The sequence below is a fragment of the Glandiceps talaboti genome, chromosome 21 (assembly GCF_964340395.1).
Source record: "Glandiceps talaboti chromosome 21, keGlaTala1.1, whole genome shotgun sequence".
Classification (NCBI taxonomy): domain Eukaryota; kingdom Metazoa; phylum Hemichordata; class Enteropneusta; family Spengelidae; genus Glandiceps; species Glandiceps talaboti.
The window spans coordinates 1,533,195-1,550,187 of record NC_135569.1 but is presented as its reverse complement, the minus strand read 5'-3'; the positions used below and the strand labels follow the sequence as shown (position 1 = coordinate 1,550,187).

The 16,993-nt window shown below is 34.0% G+C and overlaps 1 long non-coding RNA gene across 1 annotated transcript in view; it reads right to left on the bottom strand.

Annotated features, from left to right (window-relative positions):
• The window catches only part of LOC144451144 (uncharacterized), a 52,600-nt gene that overhangs the window by 14,515 nt on the left and 21,092 nt on the right, over positions 1-16,993 (bottom strand). Inside the window, exon 2 of the long non-coding RNA XR_013482283.1 lies at positions 6,667-6,745. This is a non-coding gene — a long non-coding RNA (uncharacterized LOC144451144). The remainder of the gene's footprint in view (positions 1-6,666; positions 6,746-16,993) is intronic.

The following is a 16,993-nucleotide window of genomic DNA, read 5'->3' as shown; positions in this document are numbered from 1 at the left end:
AAAGCCAAGTTGATGGCCACCGAATACTGTATTAAATTCAATGTAACAGACAAGAATACCAGTTTCCTTTAAAATAAGACTTTCTTAATTACTTCAAAAGTATCAGAAGCAGGCTTTTTGTATGGCAACTTTTGGAGAGATTTTGTAAACTTTTATTTTCAGAGAATTAAGTTGGTCCCTGGAGTGCATTCTACCTTAAATCAATGTTATATTATTTTGAAGAGCATTATAAGAAATATCTCTTTTTGTAGTGCGAATTGTGTTTTGATGTCCCGTAATCTTTTATCTTGTTTGTTTTTGATTTGAGGTATTGTTTTTATGTGTAGATGTTATGTCCACCGACCGAATCGCCCGTTTGGGATACAGTTAATTGAATTGAATTGAATTGAATTGAATTGAATTGAAACTAAATAACAATACAACCTATTACACAATACCAGGTGTCGACTTACGTAGCTATCACTCCTGAATAAAAACGTGCTTCAAATATACGTACGCCATTTAGACTAGTATATCTACATATTCTGTAATAGGGAAGATCATTTAGATTGTAAGGAATAAGATTCTAAATGGGCACCTCGAGAAATAGTCTCAGGCTCAAGAGAATAATTATATTACTTGCAATATTTCAATGACTACAGCAGAATGGAAATCTTGATACTTCGTTAGTATCGCGTACCATGCCCTTGTTGGGTCTGTCTCATTTCATTATTGTCACAATAATAACATTATGCAAACAAAATTGATATTTGATTTCATGGATATGCCTACTGTCAGAAGCAAGGTTTTCTAGAAATAGATGATGTGCGAGTGCATACAGACTGACGCTGGAGGCTAAATTGGTCCCGGTTACTCGAAATGTAGAGTTGCAACGAAGGTAAACTGCAAAACCTCAAAACATTTATGTAAACGGGCTTCGATATCAGGTCTTGACTCAGAGATGATGTAGTTAGATGCATTGAGTCATCTAACATATGAAGTAATCTTTTGATCGTGTGTTTAGGCTCCAAACTTACTGACGCATTCCTCCTGCATGAATAGATTCAACATTCTTTCTGAAATACAATAATGAAGTTATGATAAAATCTTCATGCCTTCGGTTAAGCGGATTTAAATTCCAAATTGTATTTTAAAAGAATAAATGCCCTCAGCTCGTCTTAGACACATAGAAACAGGACAGTGAAATAATTTTATAGTTATTCGAAATTGGAAACGAATGTGACGTTTCGATCTGTCTGCTACAGATCTTGATCATGCAATGATTTCATTATTCAGCATTAAAGTCTATCGGAAACTGGCAGATTAATATGATTGCAAGTTGATGGTACGTAGTTGGTACCCTTGGTCTCTTTTCATGATGGGTAACCTTTGTCTAATGAAATGTAGACGGTTTCCTTTACTTTATATTTTTACTAGACCTGTTCTCTGACGATCACTATGATGCTATCCCAAGACACATTGTGGAATCATTGCGTGCTCAAGATCCGTAGAAAACGGATCGAAACCTCGCATTCGTTTCTGATTTACCGATCCAAAGTTACTATATTTTACTGCTCTATTGATTCTTGGAACCGTGAACAGTATATATATTCTCCACATATAAACACATGAGCTAAAATGTTTTCATTTTCGTTCTATCGGAAACTTTTAAGAGTAAATCACTGCTTCATTCCCCCTTTAAAAAACACAAAATTACATCTTTTCATCAATGATATGAAATAAGCAATGACGCGTTCATAACATTTGTTATGTATTGTCTTAGTAAAATTCTTTAAATACTTCATTTCAACAGCTAGTCTAGGATTGGTAAACACAAAATGTTATTCACGAAGAAAGAAAGCGGAGAAACAGAAAAACTCCATCTTCTTCAACCAAAACATCGTTCAGCATTCCCGATATTCCACTGATACTACTTAAATAACATAGACCTGGATCCACTCGGCCTCTTTACCTGGCAATTTTTAAACACACGATCAGGGTTTCGCATACTAACTAAAAAAGAGGACCCTGTGCTTTACATCTCAATATCATTAGACAATGATTTACGACTCATTTGGGAGACATATAGAATAGTTAAAATACAAATGAGGCTACCATTCAGTGTAACCATGACTCGATGGGCTTCGGGGAATGCTTTGCGAATGACAATATTAAATGGGATTCACAGAATGAAGCAGATTTGAATGCCAAGCACGAACGCGATTACTAAACCGGTATGAGTAACAACTAAATATAGAAATGTCGGAACTCTTCAGAGAGGCCTTACATCGAAAATTGTAAATTACGATGTGCCGAGAAACTTGTATTTTTCTCTGTAGAAAGGGATGTGCGTTTGCGATAACATGATTTGCAAATAACTTCATTGAACGGAAATGGAGGGCATGGGAGATTGCTTATTTATATGCCAGAGTAGTTCAAGGTAGGTTAGTGGTTAATACCTAGAGAGCAATTGCTTGCAAATAGTTTTATGACTGTCTGGAATAATATAAACGAAGCAAACCGTTGAGATAGATTCATTCGGGCAGTAATTATATAAGAATGTAATAGCTACCGAATGTCAAACTGATAGAGCAGTACATTTTAATAGGTTTACAACCTCAATTCTGGGCACGATTGGTAAAATTAATGATCTGTCTTACTTATTTTAGCTAAGACAATGAAAAGTCACGTTTTTCATCCGTTTGGTTTATAATTTAGACTTTGTCGAAATAGTATGTAGAACTGTTTTGGTAACACATGGACACTTTGTCGACAGTGATGAAGCTAAAGTATGATTTTATTGTGTCTTCTGACTATTAAAGGCAATGAAAAGTCGCCTTTTTCAATTCGCGTAGTTGAGATGTTTTTACTGTTTCATAAGACACTACACTTTGTCGACTGTGATGAAACAAAAGAAAACACTTTATGTTCCTACTATTCATGTTGTATCAGAGTGTCTTACTCATATTTGCAATTTTGTGTTGTCGTGTACATTCATTTATACAGAGACTGCAAGATAGATGTGGTGTCGTTCAGCCCCAAGTGCGCGAGTGCTGAGTGATAGCGCGGCAGGCATCGTATCTCCCTGATCAACTTATGCCGTAACAGTGTTTCATAATAAATAATTTGAGGTGGTTATTGTATATGGTATAGTGTGGGCATGAATGGTACAACCAATTCAATGTATCGCATTGTTAAAAAATTTCAGATGTTACAAAATATCATACTGGTATATGTAGACAATTTTAAGATATGTCAAATATGGTGCATAAGTTACCAGCATTCAAATATATGTTACTAAGGTTCCCTGTATACCATACTGAGATATTGTAATTGCCTTTATAGAAATTTTGAACACTGCTGCGTAACTTATTAAATATGATTTATATATAAATGTAGAGCTGTAAGGACAAAATGACACAACCTAATTATAAGTTCATACAATCATGTAATTCTTTTTAAAAAATTCCATAATCACATTTTTTAAAATAAAATGCTAAAGTGAACAATAGCTTATAAGAAATGACCAGGTCATGCACAGATATAGGCAGCAAAGCACTATATAAGTAAACCTCATGAGCCAAAGCAGTGATTCACAGCAGCTTAGGAGTATGTTAGAGTATCTTCTGTTACTTCAGGGTGCTGAAAGATGTTTATGCACACGACACGGCTCTTGAAGGAATGAGCACCATTGTCACTGAGCACTCCAACTGCACTCTCAGGGAGTCCAGATGGAAAAAACACCATTTCCAAAGAAAAGCAACTGTTATTTTTTCAAAAACAATACTGCACCATGAAAAAATTATGATCATCGATATTTAAATACTATACACCTATACATTATTTTATATTATTGGGTCAGATTGGCAACGTTGTAACTGTTACACGTGTCCATTCTTTGAACATCTCTGCATCGTCCTCGTCTGCTATGTATGTCCATAGATTAAAAGAAGTCTTCACATCCAAGAGATATCGTCGATGATATTTACAAAAATATTGATGAAAATAGGGCTTTTCTAAGATAATCTTGGCGTGAACACATTGAACTTTATACTCTGCACATACATGTAATGCGAAAAGAAATGTATAAAGGAGTGTTCCGGTAGATGTCTTTGGCCTACGTACATATCTATAGTATATTACAACATATACATAATATAGAATGTGGGAGCTAGACATAGAACACAGATTATGTATTAAGTCTATATCACTTTTAGATAGAGGGTTTTAGTTGAAGATTTAATTTATTCCAAAATGTGTGTGTAACATTATATGAGGCAAGTTTTATGAAGTTTGAAAGATTGGTTAATTATTGTGTAAACATACATTTTAGACGTTAATAAGTTTAAACAGTACTTGCTAAGCGTTATGGGGCTGCTCAGATATATTCAAACTCAGATCAAACATCTCAGAGAACACATAGACTTGACTTTTAACTCTGATGATCCCATGGTGTCCCCACTCTTCTTAATCCAGTCTCACTTATTAGTATACCCACGCGTTACGAGAGTGTACACTTCAATTTCACGTACTCTAAACTCCATACTGACGTTCTTTATCTGAAATGTAGATGTTTCTTCGCGCAAATTACTTCGTATCGTATCAAATGACATTATTACATTACGCTTATTACGGTTGAAAATTTATAACTGAAATTGAGATGTTCTTCAATTTCACTTACTCTAAAACTGTCCATATCTGAAATTGGGAAGTTCTTAGCACAAATTGCCTTACGGTGTATCCAATATCACAATTTAACTGCGTGTGATTCGATTGGAATCGTGCAACGTAAATTTATACACATAGATAGTCACTGATCTAAATACATGCATGTACACCTACGCAGAGTTCTAACACTGTGTTATAGAGTTAAAAAAAAAGTTATTTAAAATGGAGAAGGCTGTGGTCAGAATTACCATTAGTGTCCACGCGTTTATATTTTGCGTTGGTTGCAGAAAAGAAAACTTCAGTAACTGTCTGGAAATCTGATTGATTTGATTCCAAAAAATATCTACAATCAGATAAAAAAAGAACGTGCTAACAATGTATGTTTTTGGAGAATGTACACCATCATCTGGGTCATTTTTTCTAACCAACAGATACAAGTTTTGGAAAATACAGTTAACTTATATCAGATTATGATAATTTATGAATTTCATTGCTCTTTCAAAGGCTTCCCAATGAACTACATAAAGAGAATCTAACCCTTCTTTCGTTCGCTGACATGATATGAACGTCACGTTGATCTCATAAACAGACAACTAACTGCTCTAGTTCTCTGTTTAGATATATTTTAATAGCTACTATAGGACTAGTTTCGTAAGTAATATTTTATGTCATGTTCACGTACAAACGCTAGATTAATATTGAGTAAAGGGAATTGAAATACTGTACAATTGAGTATGACAGTCATATATATTGTTAAGTGCTTACAGAACCGTCTTTCATTGAGAGAAAATTGCGGTTGACAGATCCCCAAATATATACGTTGGCATTGTCAAGCCCGAATCTAAATGATACTTGAGTGAGTATATAATTCCTTTTTGTGCCTCAACATTTTGTAAAATTAAATGCAGGAAAACTAGCAATTGTATTTATAACACTGTAGGGATGATTATATAGAGACAATACTATGTCTTATGTGTGCTAAAGTTCGTCACAATTGACTGCATTGACAACGAACGATCATTGCACACGTGTCATAGGGGACCGTTTTCATTTTTCTCCGCCTGACACGCAATATTCGATTTGTCAATTCCTTGAAGAGATCCCAATAGCTCATGCAGACCGTATTGTCAATTCCCTCGATATTTTCAATACGTTCAATTTTAGTTACCCTCGATAACATTTTGCCGGAAGGCGTGTCATGCAAGTCATTATACCATTCTACCAGTCCACAATATGGCGAACCATGCAATATAAAAGGAATGGACTCGTTACGTTTCTGTTAATAACGGGTTTTCACATGACATTTAAATAGTTAATGAATAAGAAAGAATACATGATTTCAGCATGTGCTATGAATCAATGAAGTAAACTACCTTCAGGTGGCCTCGGAAGAGAGTTAATTCCTAGGTTTAGTACCGAATACTCCTATGGAATGTATAGCAACTAGAGTCCCCATATGTATGTCTATGCAGTAGTTAACTGTACACAGGCGGCGAAATCAACAGAAACCTATTTTTGACAACAACGCATTAGAACGAATAGGCTTATAAACCTTGTGTATCAAATAACGTGCTCTCAGGAAATCTAGGTATTCGAGTCATGTTTAAACATTGTATGTGAGATATAAAAAACAAAACAATTTTAATGATTTTCAAAGTAGTTTATGCAAGTCTTAGCCAGGCATAATTTTGTTTTCCTAATGAGAGATAGTTATAAATAAATTGATACCTTAATATTGAAACCGATGCAATTCATCGAAGTCAAATAGACATCACGGTAAGGTTGCAATGTATTATCTATTGGTCTGAAATATCATATTAGCATTGAAGAAGTGTGGCATCTATCCAGTTTTCTTAAACATTACACTGAGATTTAACTTACCTTGCTTTAAACATTACACTGATATTTAACTTATCTTGCCTTAAACATGTTACACTGAGATTTAACTTACCTTGCATTAAACATTATACTGTGATATTACTTACCTTGCCTTGAACATTACACTAAGATGTTACTTACCTTCGGAAATAACTTCATTAGCAGTACGTCAGTCCAGTAACTCCCTACCAAACAATTCATTCAGGGTAATTATACTGCCCTACAGAGCAAACACAAATTGAATTTCTGTTACTCGAAAATATAATATTTTGTCCTCGAGTAGCCATCGAGCGTACCCTCATCACATGCATAATGATATTCAGTTTTGTGTTCTCTCAGAGGCAGCAATTGTGATCTGCATACGTGACGTATTACCATCGCCGCATGGGAATACTCCGTAATTATCTCAGATTTATCAGTACTAGGGGATAAATCTTATTACAGGTACACTCACTTGACTGTGATTTTCTATGTACATATGCTTCATTTTAATAAAGTCGTCTGATTTTGTTTTTGTGAGAACAGACAAGCGGGAAATTACAGTTCTAAGAACAAGTATACGACTTTTTACATATATGTAATTTCAATTGTTAATTCTAAAAGTAGCATGAGTACGTGGGATTAGGCGAACAGGGGTTTGTCACGCGATATAGAGGTTTGTCAAACACATTTCAGAGTCAGTGTTTATCGCTACTGTTTCAATGTAGAGCGCTTTTGGCAGGGAAACCATGTCGCGAAACCATGCTTGTTTTGCCATACATACTAAATTTCCGTTGGTTTACCACACTTCAGCCACCTAAATTCCCTCTACTTCGTACATCGACCCTATATCTGTTCCCAGTTTATATATCCATTCCCGGGTATCATTGTCTTGCCTGCTACTTCTAAAAAAACTGGCGAACATTTCGTCTTTCGATGTATACAAGGGGAGTGGTCAAGTATTTGAGTATTGCCAAATCCTATCGTACATTTGTGACAATGTGTTTAGATAAAGGTTAATTGGGCCCCATGAGACTGATGTGTACGTCCATCACATACGAAGTACGACTCATTCATATTACAATGGCGTACATTACGATTTGACTTAATGTCGACACTGTTTCATGTTACATAGTTAGTAGCAAGAGTTAATGAATAATTGGTTAAATCGTTAATTTGTATAGTGAAATATTTATAATGTCATAGAAAATTGAATTACAGGAAGAATAATTAGACCAACTTCATCAAAATTTTCATACACACATGTATGTATGTATGTATGTATGTATGTATGTATGTATGTATGTATGTGTGTGTGTGTATGTATGTATGTATGTATGTATGTATGTATGTATGTATGTATGTATGTATGTATGTGTGTATGTGTGTATGTGTGTATGTATGTATGTATGTATGTGTGTGTGTGTGTATGTATGTATGTATGTATGTATGTATGTATGTATGTATGTATGTATGTATGTATGTATGTATGTATGTATGTATGTATGTATGACTGTCTATCTATGTAATATATTTTTAACGTTTATACGTTCATACTGGATAAATGCAAATATTTAAACATGGGTGAAACCAGAATTTTTAGCTGGAATTGTGTTTGTTATCCCAGTATTTAGGTCTGAATTGCCTATTTTAATTAATTGACTGTGGTTAACATTCCCTTGAATGTCCCCTGCCTTACCATGTATCTATAACAGTTCATAGGGGTCAAATGTCCAAGGCTGTTTAGTTTCCAATGGTACAGTAGTTCTCAGTTGAATACATGAATGTGGTTGCATTATAAGGGATTGGTATAATGAGCACAAAAGATGCTTTATTCAGGATTTAAAGAAGCTGAAAATCTTTACTAAATCACTATATCCGATTATACACACCTATTTTGGTATCTAAAGTTATCTATCACAGTATAGATGGGATATATGTATGTATGTATGTATGTATGTATGTATGTATGTATGTATGTATGTATGTATGTATGGGAAGGGTGGGAAGGGGGAGGAGAGGGCTTAACAAATGGTATAGGAATAAAGTAAGCAGGTCACCACAGTAAATGATTAAATGTTGATAAAACCAGAAATATTACATTTGTAGAGGGTTAAATATAAGGAAATAAAGATGCCAGGAAATTTCGTCATTCTACCGTTAAAGAAACATTCTATCAAGCAAGTTTGAAAAGTGATATACTTCTTTGGTTCTACGTTATATTAGCTGTCGTCTATACAAATATGCAGTTGAGTTAACCCATCCAGCTGGTGCAAACACATGATAAAACCTTTTCACAAACCTGTCAATCATTGCCACTTCAACTAATAGTTTACTTGTCGTCACTCTGGATTTAATGATATGCTTCTTTTTTCAGCATGATTTGACAGCTTGTGGTAGATTGAAATTCTATGAGATTGAATACGGCTCTAATTATATTACCAAACAACAAGCCCAATTTGTGTACAGAGCTGATGTCTAAAGATATATAATTAAATGTTAAGAATGTTTCCTGCCAACGATTGATGGATGTACCTGACATCTCATCTAACCTGACACACTTACAGATTATAGTTCAACTTAGTTAACTTATATAATCTTTATATGTAATGTATAGTCGATATTCACAGACGTTCCCATATGTACATATATATAGACGCACATATGTTTAGTTCAAGCATATTATAGCTAATTTGTAAGTTCATAATTGAAGCTAGGTGAATATTGAAGCTGTGAGCTATGGTGTCACTATTTCTCACACAGTCCTCGGGTGTAATAAACGGGGGCTCATGGCCAGGCAATATGTGTTCAATATATACGCATATGTATAAGCGATGTATAAGCGTCTCACTGGAGAGACCAGTGCTGGATGCAATATTAATATTAGTAGCACAGCATTATGGGATTAATCCAAAGCGTAACGATGTTATAAATCGTTACTCGGAGTTTCACGCTTCCTCAGCTATCATCAGACGATTTATAATCGCAAAGCGCGAATCTCCTGCGTTATGGCTGATGACCTCCTAATAGTGCATTGAGCACTATTTCAGTGAGACGGCTTTGCCTTTATCTCTGTCTGTCTGTCTGTCTGTCTGTCTGTGCATTATATTTAGGTTTACATGCGTGCGTGTGTGTGTGTGTGTGTGTGTGTGTGTGTGTGTGTGTATATATGTATATATATATATATATATATATATATATATATATATATATATATATATATATATATATATATATATATATATATATATATACAGTGCTCTATACCACAGTGGCAGAGCGCAATAGTTTTGGTGGTTCTGGAACTCTTTCTTGATCGCACTATGCGTGAAACTCCGAGTTACAACCAAGATATATATATATATATATATATATATATATATATATATATATATATATATATATATATATATATATATATATATATATATATATATATATATATATATATATATGTATATATATACATACACACACACACACGCATATAAACATATATATATATATATATATATATATATACATATATATATATATATATATACATACATATATATGCAAAGTTCTGTAGAGATAGCTAATATATTACTTTGATAATTTGACATTGCTATAACATAATATTATATCAATACATATTCATTTATCATTCATAACTTTCGAAAATCAATTTCCTATATCAATTAATATCTTTCACTGCTTTGCGATATGTAATATTTGCTCCTAAAAAAGGAAATTGTGAACGTTGTGGGACATCATATTGTATGTAAAGTTGACGAATTAATACAAGGTGTCGTCTGTCCTATTCTGTGAACAGCTACTATACTTATATAAGAAGGATGCGAGAATTAAGGAGACGGGGTCACTTTTATTTACTTTAAATTTTGTCAGCAAAAATGGTATATTTATGAACACTCAAATGAATATGTTTCCGATATAGTAATGGCTTAATATTAGAAACTGACAGTGCTTAAATAACATCACAAAAAGTACATAATAGGGAACTTGCAATCCAGACTGAGCATGCTCAGACGAAAAGGACTGTGGGATTATATGTGGGTATTATTATACCTAATCCAGAGCTACAGATAAAATTAACCTCCCATAATGATCAGGGCGACTATTTGTGGTTATAAACAATGTGTCAACATTGTTTACAATACTGAGTGATTCGTATTTATTATCACATTTCCCATGATGCAACATTCACCATGGCGGGTTTGCAAGTTCCCTATTAGGTTGATAGTATGAGTTGCTTATATTATACCACAGTTTTAAAGAACATCAAACAAACAGTAAATGGTTCAAGTTATAACATCAGTTGCTTATTGATGATTTGTGTGTGAAGTATGTACTTCGTAATCAGAATTGAGAGACTATACATTTATTACTATACTATTACATATTCAATGAGACACAGTAACAATACAACCAACACCTATTAACGCCTAATTGCGTTCAAATATCACATGGTACCTAGTAAAATACTCCATTGGTAAACAAATAGTTGAAATCGAAATCGTGGATGGTTTAAACGCTTCTATTTATATATGCTACAACAGGAGCAATTTACATTGTTATTAATATCGAAATCGTGACAGACTGACTTCAAAACATGTGACTAGTGCCGCAAGGTTTGATTTTAGAACCTTAAACAATGTTTTGCTCCCTATACATATACAGCCATACACACACCTCCTGTTCAGCTCGCAGACAAATCAAACATTTGTTATTCATCAACCGTTCTTCGTTAAGTTAGGCAGGGATACGTCGACCTTGAAACCAAGTCAACTGTACTAAAAGTCAATTACGAAATCCTGTGTTTGATAAACCCTTAAGCCAAACAGTATGAAAACGTAGCATGTAGCCCAGTCTGTATTATTATTCTGCTAAGTAAATGTTCTGCATCATTTGTGTTGCATCTACAGATTGTGATTCCATGATTCCATTATTGCCGTCGAAACGAATCAGTGGAAGTTCAAATCCGTCCGATGAAATTGTGAGCTAAGAGTAAAATGCATATAAATAGACCTTCGCGATTTTTACTGTGTGTTATTTCAATTACTCTTCACTGACAGGATCATTGATTGAAATTTTATTAGAAATATCTCATTAAAGGGCCGTCAGCTTTGAATTTGTTATAGGCAGGTACATGTTATTATTTTGAGTAACTGCAACCTGATAAATTCTATCATTACGTGAGTTTCATTTGTAATGACCAGAGCCGCGCTGAACTATTAGTGGTAATGCAGTCGGGCATATCTTTCATGTTCACCCAGTAACTATTGAAATATCCATCATGGTTTTCTTACTTCTAATGTTGTTAACCACGCTGTATCGTATGATTTATGTTTAGAGTTAAGAACTTCAAATTGTCGTGTTAAATACACAACACCACGTAGCGAAACACAACACAATATCAACACAACACAACACAACACACAACCAACAGCTTTGATAACATACGTTGAACCTTAACCGTAGCCATGACACAGTCTTTAACCATATCTGATCTTGAAAAATGAAAAATAGGAACAAAATCTTTAACATTTGATCAGTTTATGACGCATAAGTGTTTCGACGAAAATACTTTAAGGGTTATCATGTAATAATCTTTACTTTGCTATCTTATTAATCTTGAACCCAAATCAATTCTTCCTCTACGCGAGGCAAGAATGATTGTTACCCGTTTTCACCATGCCAGATAAATTGGCCTAATAAAGTGAGGGTTGAGTTTTCATGAATTATGTGGGGCACGGGATTTTTTTCAAATAAAGTACAACCTTGTAAAACTGCGATAAATGTTACACACAGCTCCCTTTGGAACTTGCTGAAAAATGACAGAGAAATCCGTACTAAGGTCTTACTTAAAATGCCACTGTGCTGTGTTCAAAGGAGTGCAGGTAAAAAAGCATATATATAAAGAATGTGATTCTATCAGTAAATTCGAGTTGTGTATACATTTAAACTTTCCGAAAACCAAGAACCAAAATAATCTCAGCTTCAATAATGAAGAGAATGAACTATTAAGATGTGAAATGTACTTGTAATGACCTTGAACTCTGTCAGTGTGTCATGACATGTCAAACATTTTCACAGGGACTATTACATAGTACACACACTAAGGAGAGTAAGTGGAACTTGTGATTGCTAGCCTGACGAGCATGCTCTTATTCATCATTTTAACAACACTGTAAAGAGCGCCGATTATTCAGATAAGGTGCTCTTTGAAAGGTATATGGTTATCATTAGATGGACGACACAAACATTGGTCAGTGATTAATTGCTTCAAGGGAGCCATATCTTTTGACAGTGTGCGCATATTGTATGCGGTAGCACCTACATTATCCTGCCCAGTACTATAATGGCCATTGGAACTTCAAACCGTATATAACTAATACTAGTAAGGTAGAATGTTCATGAGTTATCAAAAAATGTCCGAAACCATTCTGTTCACAATTACCCCTCCACTGGCTTTAACTGGAGTATTTTGTTCAAGCAGAAATCCAATATTGTATTCATTGTATCTGTTAAGACAGTTAGACATTGTGCATGCCAATTAGAGGTCTATTTTATCTAATAGTAATACGTTGAAATCGTTATTCATTTGGGGCTGATTTTTGAGTGCGGACACAAAAATCAATTTGATTGGAAATATAACACTATGTGTACTGCTAACCAAATATGTTTACCCACTGGTGATTCAATACTTTTGAGGGTGTGCAATACAACGAGGAAGTCATAATATCTAACAAAACAGTTTTTAAAAAAAACACTTTCCAGTTGCAATAAGTACAGTTTGAAAGTGACTGTATGGATAACAAATTGATCTTGCATTTTGGAATTTTTCCTCATAAAACAACTCTACTGTATTTTCCTACTTGAAAAGAGAATGTGAAACAACATATACCAAGTCCATGCTAGTCACTAAATAAATTACAATATAGCTAGCATATACTAGAAAGTGTCTTAAATGTTTGTTGTACGTAAAATAACAAACATTTGACACATTTGGTATTTTTTGGCATGTTACTGAGTTACAAACAATGACTTAGATTATGTCGTTTCACATTCTTTTTCAAGTAGAAAAACACAGTATAGTCCTTTTATGAATGAAAAATCCAAAATAAATACCCATTTGTCATCCACATGGTCACTTTAACAACATTGTTTTCTTTTAATGTCTTGAGATATAATGCAATACACTTCAGCAGGATGCCTACTAAGTTTTTTATATAGAAGAAATAGATGAAACAAAAATAAGAATATGACGGTGTTGTTAATTGCTACACAAGCAGTCCTCGGGTGTATTTCATAGCCTTAATGTTTAGAGAGAATTTCTGACAGGGTCATTTCAACATCACATTCTTGCTACAAATATATAATTGGCTTCAAACCTTTTTTCAATTGCAACACGCGTAAAAATGTCAAAGGCAATATGTAAAGTAATAGAATATTAGCAAGTAAGATCTCATACTGTCTCCCTGTCTAAATCAATTATGTAGGATTTCAAATTAAACAACTTAGTCTTGACTGAACTGTCAATAGACAGCCCGCCGGTTGTTAAGTGGTACGAAGAAATAATGCTATCTAAGTGTCAAAGTAGCTGTTTCTTTACAATAAAAGTCCGGCTTCCTTTTATGGGAAGTCATTATGTGGTATACATATCTGAGTGTAATGTGGAGATTTGTCTAAAAAATCCCCACTAGGTTTAGTCGTAAAAACGTATACAGTTGGTGAATATATAGAATTATATACTTAATATTTTGTCCTAGAGTTTTGTATCTACACATTGTTGGAAAACAAAATTCTGAGTTATAGCTATCATACATTATGTACCCCTTATTTGGAAAGCAAGGATATGAAAATAAGAATTTGAAGATTTCAAACTGAAAAGGCATTGCCTAATTATCGAACAATCACGAACTTTGCAAATGGACAATTAAGATTATAAGCTATATCAACAACCTAGGACACATGCACTTCTTTACCATCAATGCATGTACTAAATTATCTGAAATTTAAAGCTTACATTCTAAAGATATTGCCTAATTATCAAAAATAGATTATTTATGCAAATTACACATCACAATTAAAAACTGCATCAAACTCAATTACGTGTGCTTTGTTATGTATGTACAAAATTGTATGAAATTTGAAGCTTGCATTGTGTATTATGGTGTGTACCAAATGTTACGGAATATGAAGTGTGCATTTGTTTAGATATGATTTAATTATGGCTTTTTAGGACATATCACCTTTGCTATGGTTTATGTATGTACCAAATGTTCAGGAAATTGAAATATGCAATCTTTAAATACAGCTTAATTACTGGAAATCATTAATTATGCAAATTACCAACTAATAGTATAATCTACATCAACAAACTTCATGTGACATATGCACTTGGTTTGGTATCTATCAAATTATATTGAATTTGAAGTCTGCATTCTTAAGATATCGCCTAATTACTAAAAATCATTTTTTTTATGCAAATGTCTTCAATGTATTTATACCGAACTATAATCAGTTATGCAAGATAGGTAGGAAGTTTCATTAGAACCGATGCAATAGTTTTTGAGATATCGTATCCGCAGACACACACAGACACACACACACACACACACACATACATACATACATACATACATACATACATACATACATACATACAGCTGACAGACAGAGACAAACAAACAGACAGACAGACAGACAGACAGACAGACAGACTGACTGACTGACTGACTGACTGACTGACTGACTTATTTATTGACTGATACAAGTATAACATAACCTTCCCTTGTGGGAGGTAAAAAACAGATCTAGCAAGTATACACCTCTGCAGAGCCAAAGGCAAAGATAAAAAAGAACTCTAATTGCTATACACCGTGTCTAAGTATTTGTATTTTAACAATGTTTAGTAAATGTGTTGTTTGAAAAAAAAATACCCCAATTACAGCTATTGCAGCTTTAACTGTGGTCTGAGTTATCTTTTCGTTTATTCAGTCAGGTTAGAATAAATATTCCTAACGTTAAATATCAACTTGCAATTGAATTATCGCAAAGGAGATAGGTTGTCTATTCTGCACAATTCAGAGCAACAGGAGAACCTCATTAGATATCCCGTCAAAACAGACAACGTCCTATCTTCTCTTTCCTTATAGGTAAGGTACGTTCTATCCTACAGACGATCCATTAAAATGCTACGGATACCGTTTGATGTTATATATTACCATGAACAGATTACATTGCTAGTGCTTGATATATTAGGTTCCCATACAACAATATCCCCTCATATATTAAATGTGTGATTTATCTGCAGCTGCTTTGATAAACATCGACCTTCTCATTGGCAATAGGGCGCAACACCATAAAATAACGAGTGAAAAAAGATAAGTGGTCATTAAGTGAACATTTATGACGAAAATCTGTTTGTTTAAAATACCATGCATTATCGATGATGACGGAGTGTCATTAACCTAGTCTCGAGGATGACCTACATTTCAGACGATTGAACTATTGTTGTCTGTCTGTCTGTCTGTCTGTCTGTCTGTCTGTCTGTCTCTGTCTGCCTTGTCCTGTCTGTCTGTCTGTCTGTCTGTCTGTCTGTATGTATGTATGTATGTATGTATGTATGTATGTATGTATGTATGTATGTATACATGTATGTATGTATGTATGTATGTATGTATGTATGTATGTATGTATGTCATATCTCAAAAACTACCTGTATCATTTATTTTTATCCATAGCTAACATTAGTATACTTGGTTATTCATATTTGTTATGCACGTGGGTTTATAATATATTTCCTTTCGGTAACTTACATCAGCGGAATGACGTCCATTTCATTTTAATGTCTCGAATCTGGAACATAAATGTGGCTTATTTATAGCGCGATCCTGCAATATTCAAAATACCCTGCTTGAATGAATACTGTATGGAGAAACAAATAACTCAATTCAGATTTGCAAAAGGCGACCAGGCATTCATAAATGCTTAGGAAATGTATACTTCGTAATACATTTTATCTGAGTGGAAAGTAAATTCCACGGTTGGCATTGTGCTATGCAATTACAACCATTCAAAGGGCAAAAAATAGATTACCAAGTCAAGCCTCAGTTAATTCGAATGGTTGGTGCAACCAACGAAGCTATTCAGTAGTTATACGTTTGCCTATTCAGCTTCGTTACTGAGTAGTAAGTTAAATCATCTGCTGTTGAGAAAGGAGAATTGTCCTAAATTCTAAGACAATTATGTTGCTTCCTTTATTGACAATTCTCTTTCTCTCTCCCTCGTGTATTCTTGTATATAGTGTACCTGTGCATGATGTATGGATATAGAGACCATTACTCGGCATCAGGGGAAAGGAACATGAACAGAAAAATTTTAGAAGACAATTTACTGTCGTTTTTCCAAAGGTCAGAATGCATATAAAGCGCTTCATCTCCCTTCAACTTCGTTGCATTAAAACGTAATCGTACATCAGTTT